The sequence below is a fragment of the Rutidosis leptorrhynchoides genome, chromosome 9 (genome assembly GCF_046630445.1).
Source record: "Rutidosis leptorrhynchoides isolate AG116_Rl617_1_P2 chromosome 9, CSIRO_AGI_Rlap_v1, whole genome shotgun sequence".
In the NCBI taxonomy this organism is placed as follows: Eukaryota; Viridiplantae; Streptophyta; class Magnoliopsida; order Asterales; family Asteraceae; genus Rutidosis; species Rutidosis leptorrhynchoides.
Genome location: NC_092341.1, coordinates 269,876,523 through 269,882,522, shown reverse-complemented (window position 1 = coordinate 269,882,522; position 6,000 = coordinate 269,876,523).

Genomic DNA, 6,000 nt, shown 5'->3' with positions numbered 1-6,000 from the left:
TATGTTCAAAATATATTTACAATACTTTTAATATATTTTGATGTTTTAAGTTTATTAAGTCAGCTGTCCTCGTTAGTAACCTACAACTAGTTGTCCACAGTTAGACGTACAGAAATAAATCGATAAATATTATCTTGAATCAATCCATGACCCAGTGTATACGTATCTCAGTATTGATCACAACTCAAACTATATATATTTTGGAATCAACCTCAACCCTGTATAGCTAACTCCAACATTCACATATAGAGTGTCTATGGTTGTTCCGAAATATATATAGATGTGTCGACATGATAGATCGAAACATTGTATACGTGTCTATGGTATCTCAAGATTACATAATATACAATACAAGTTGATTAAGTTATGGTTGGAATAGATTTGTTACCAATTTTCACGTAGCTAAAATGAGAAAAATTATCCAATCTTGTTTTACCCATAACTTCTTCATTTTAAATCCGTTTTGAGTGAATCAAATTGCTATGGTTTCATATTGAACTCTATTTTATGAATCTAAACAGAAAAAGTATAGGTTTATAGTCGGTAAAATAAGTTACAAGTCATTTTTGTAAAGGTAGTCATTTCAGTCGAAAGAACGACATCTAGATGACCATTTTAGAAAACATACTTCCACTTTGAGTTTAACCATAATTTTTGGATATAGTTTCATGTTCATAATAAAAATCATTTTCCCAGAATAAAAATTTTTAAATCAAAGTTTATCATAGTTTTTAATTAACTAACCCAAAACAGCCCGCGGTGTTACTACGACGGTGTAAATCCGATTTTACGGTGTTTTTCGTGTTTCCAGGTTTTAAATCATTAAGTTAGCATATCATATAGATATAGAACATGTGTTTAGTTGATTTTAAAAGTCAAGTTAGAAGGATTAACTTTTATTTGCGAACAAGTTTAGAATTAACTAAACTATGTTCTAGTGATTACAAGTTTAAACCTTCGAATAAGATAGCTTTATATGTATGAATCGAATGATGTTATGAACATCATTACTACCTCAAGTTCCTTGGATAAACCTACTGGAAATGAGAAAAATAGATCTAGCTTCAAAGGATCCTTGGATGGCTTGAAAGTTCTTGAAGCAGAATCATGACACGAAAACAATTTCAAGTAAGATTTCCACTCGAAATAAGATTGTTATAGTTATAGAGATTGAATTAAAGTTTGAATATGATTATTACCTTGTATTAGAAAGATAACCTACTGTAAGTAACAAAGGTTTCTTGATCTTGGATGATTACTTGGAATGGATTTAGAAAACTTGGAAGTAAACTTGCAATCTTGAAAGTATTCTTGATTTTATGAAACTAGAACTTTTGGAATTTATGAAGAACACTTAGAACTTGAATATAGAACTTGAGAGAGATCAATTAGATGAAGAAAATTGAAAATTGAAGAATGAAAATGTTTGTAGGTGTTTTTGGTCGTTAGTGTATGGATTAGATATAAAGGATATGTAATTTTGTTTTCATGTAAATAAGTCATGAATGATTACTCATATTTTTGTAATTTTATGAGATATTTCATGTTGGTTGCCAAATGATGGTTCCCACATGTGTTAGGTGACTCACATGGGCTGCTAAGAGCTGATCATTGGAGTGTATATACCAATAGTACATACATCTAAAAGCTGTGTATTGTACGAGTACGAATACGGGTGCATACGAGTAGAATTGTTGATGAAACTGAACGAGGATGTATTTGTAAGAATTTTTGTTAAGTAGAAGTATTTTGATAAGTGTCTTGAATTCTTTCAAAAGTGTATGAATGCATATTAAAACACTACATGTATATACATTTTAACTGAGTCGTTAAGTCATCGTTAGTCGTTACATGTAAATGTTGTTTTGAAACCTTTAGGTTAACGATCTTGTTGAATGTTATTAACCCATTGTTTATTATAACAAATGAGATGTTAAATTGTTATATTATCATGATATTATGATATATAATATATCTTAGTATGATATATATACAGTTAAATGTCGTTACAACGATAGTCGTTACATATATGTCTCGTTTCGAAATCATTAAGTTAGTAGTCTTATTTTTACATATGTATTTCATTGTTAATACACTTAATAATATATTTACTTATCATTTAACATAATTAACCAAGTGTATCAATATCTTAATATGATTCATATGTACCTAGTAAGACGTTGTTATAACGATAATCGTTATATATATCGTTTTCGAGTTTCTTAAATTAATAGTATCATTTTTATATATATAACTCATTGTTAAAATACCTAATGAGATACATACTTATAATAAAATCATGTTAACTATATATATAACCATATATATGTCATCGTATAGTTTTTACAAGTTTAACGTTCGTGAATCACCGGTCAACTTGGGTGGTCAATTGTCTATATGAAACCTATTTCAATTAATCAAGTCTTAACAAGTTTGATTACTTAACATGTTGGAAACACTTAATCATGTAAATAACAATTTCATTTAATATATATATATATATATAAACATGTAAAAGTTCGGGTCACTACAGTACCTACCCGTTAAATAAATTTCGTCCCGAAATTTTAAGCAGTTGGAGGTGTTGACGTATCTTCTGGAAATAAATGCGGGTATTTCTTCTTCATCTGATCTTCATGCTCCCAGGTGAACTCGGGTCCTCTACGAGCATTCCATCGAACCTTACCAATCGGTATCTTGTTTTGTTTAAGTCTCTTAACCTCACGATCCATTATTTCGACGGGTTCTTCAATGAATTGAAGTTTTTCATTGATTTGCATTTCGTCCAATGGAATAGTGAGATCTTCTTTAGCAAAACATCTCTTCAAATTTGAGACGTGGAAAGTGTTATGTACAGCCGCGAGTTGTTGAGGTAGCTCCAGTTGGTAAGCTACTGGTCCGACACGATCTATAATCTTGAATGGTCCAATGTACCTTGGATTTAGTTTCCCCCGTTTACCAAATCGAACAACGCCTTTCCAAGGTGAAACCTTAAGCATGACCATTTCTCCAATTTCAAACTCTATATCTTTTCTTTTACTGTCCGCGTAGCTCTTTTGTCGACTCTGGGCGATTTTCAATCTTTGTTGAATTTGGATGATTTTATCGGTAGTTTCTTGTATTATTTCCGGACCCGTAATCTGTCTATCCCCCACTTCACTCCAACAAATCGGAGACCTGCACTTTCTACCATAAAGTGCTTCAAACGGCGCCATCTCAATGCTTGAATGGTAGCTGTTGTTGTAGGAAAATTCTGCTAACGGTAGATGTCGATCCCAACTGTTTCCGAAATCAATAACACAAGCTCGTAGCATGTCTTCAAGCGTTTGTATCGTCCTTTCACTCTGCCCATCAGTTTGTGGATTATAGGCAGTACTCATGTCTAGACGAGTTCCCAATGCTTGCTGTAATGTCTGCCAGAATCTTGAAATAAATCTGCCATCCCTATCAGAGATAACAGAGATTGGTATTCCATGTCTGGAGACGACTTCCTTCAAATACAGTCGTGCTAACTTCTCCATCTTGTCATCTTCTCTTATTGGCAGGAAGTGTGCTGACTTGGTGAGACGATCAACTATTACCCAAATAGTATCATAACCACTTGCAGTCCTTGGCAATTTAGTAATGAAATCCATGGTAATGTTTTCCCATTTCCATTTCGGGATTTCAGGTTGTTGTAGTAGACCTGATGGTTTCTGATGTTCAGCTTTGACCTTAGAACACGTCAAACATTCTCCTACATATTTAGCAATATCGGCTTTCATACCTGGCCACCAAAAATGTTTCTTAAGATCCTTGTACATCTTCCCCTTTCCAGGATGTATTGAGTATCTGGTTTTATGAGCTTCTCTAACTACCATTTCTCTCATATCTCCAAATTTTGGTACCCAAATTCTTTCAGCCCTATACCGGGTTCCGTCTTCCCGAATATTAAGATGCTTCTCCGATCCTTTGGGTATTTCATCCTTTAAATTTCCCTCTTTTAAAACTCCTTGTTGCGCCTCCTTTATTTGAGTAGTAAGGTTAGTGTGAATCATTATATTCATATATTTTACTCGAATGGGTTCTCTGTCCTTTCTGCTCAAGGCGTCGGCTACCACATTTGCCTTCCCCGGGTGGTAACGAATCTCAAAGTCGTAATCATTCAACAATTCAATCCACCTACGCTGCCACATATTCAGTTGTTTCTGATTAAATATGTGTTGAAGACTTTTGTGGTCGGTATATATAATACTTTTGACCCCATATAAGTAGTGCCTCCAAGTCTTTAATGCAAAAACAACCGCGCCTAATTCCAAATCCTGCATCGTATAATTTTGCTCGTGAATCTTCAATTGTCTAGACTCATAAGCAATCACCTTCGTCCGTTGCATTAATACACAACCGAGACCTTGCTTTGATGTGTCACAATAAATCACAAAATCATCATTCCCTTCAGGCAATGACAATATAGGTGCCGTAGTTAGCTTTTTCTTCAATAATTGAAACGCCTTCTCTTGTTCATCCTTCCATTCAAATTTCTTCCCTTTATGCGTTAATGCAGTCAAGGGTTTTGCTATTTTGGAGAAATCTTGGATGAATCTTCTGTAGTAACCAGCCAATCCTAAAAATTGACGTATATGCTTCGGAGTTTTTGGGGTTTCCCACTTTTCAACGGTTTCGATCTTTGCCGGGTCCACCTGGATACCTTCTTTGTTCACTATGTGACCGAGGAATTGAACTTCTTCCAACCAAAATGCACACTTTGAAAACTTAGCGTACAGTTTTTCTTTCCTCAATACTTCTAGCACTTTTCTCAAATGTTCTTCGTGCTCTTGATCATTCTTTGAGTAAATAAGTATGTCATCAATGAAAACAATGACAAACTTGTCAAGATATGGCCCACACACTCGGTTCATAAGGTCCATGAACACAGCTGGTGCGTTAGTCAATCCAAACGGTATAACCATAAACTCGTAATGACCATAACGCGTCCTAAAAGCAGTTTTGGAATATCATCCTCCTTTACTCGCATTTGATGATATCCAGAACGTAAATCGATCTTCTAATAAACCGACGAGCCTTGTAGTTGATCAAATAAGTCGTCAATTCTCAACAGTGGATAACGGTTTTTGATGGTAAGTTTGTTCAACTCTCTGTAGTCAATACACAACCTAAATGTACCATCCTTCTTCTTGACAAACAAAACAGGAGCTCCCCATGGTGATGTGCTTGGTCGAATGAAACCACGTTCTAATAGTTCTTGCAGTTGGCTTTGCAGTTCTTTCATCTCGCTGGGTGCGAGTCTATAAGGAGCACGAGCTATTGGTGCAGCTCCTGGTACAAGATCTATTTGAAATTCAACAGATCGATGTGGAGGTAGTCCCGGTAATTCTTTCGAAAATACATCGGGAAATTCTTTTGCGACGGGAACATCATTGATGCTCTTTTCTTCAGTTTGTACTTTCTCGACGTGTGCTAGAACAGCATAGCAACCTTTTCTTATTAGTTTTTGTGCCTTCAAATTACTAATAAGATGTAGCTTCATGTTGCCCTTTTCTCCGTACACCACTAAGGGTTCTCCTTCTTCTCGTACAATGCGAATTATATTTTTATAACATACGATCTCTGCTTTCACCTTCTTCAGCCAGTCCATGCCAACTATTACATCAAAACTCCCTAACTCTACTGGTATCAAATCAATCTTAAATATTTCGGTACCCAGTTTAATTTCTTGATTCCGGCATATATTATCTGCTGAAATTAATTTACCGTTTGCTAATTTGAGTACAAATTTACTATCCAACGGTGTCAATGGACAACTTAATTTAGCACAAAAATCTCTAATCATATAGCTTCTATCCGCACCCGAATCAATTAAAACGTAAGCAGATTTATTGTCAATAAGAAACGTACCCGTAACAAGCTCCGGGTCTTCCTGTGCCTCTGCCACATTAATATTGAAAACTCTTTCGCGGCCTTGTCCATTCGTGTTCTCCTGGTTCGGGCAATTTCTAATAA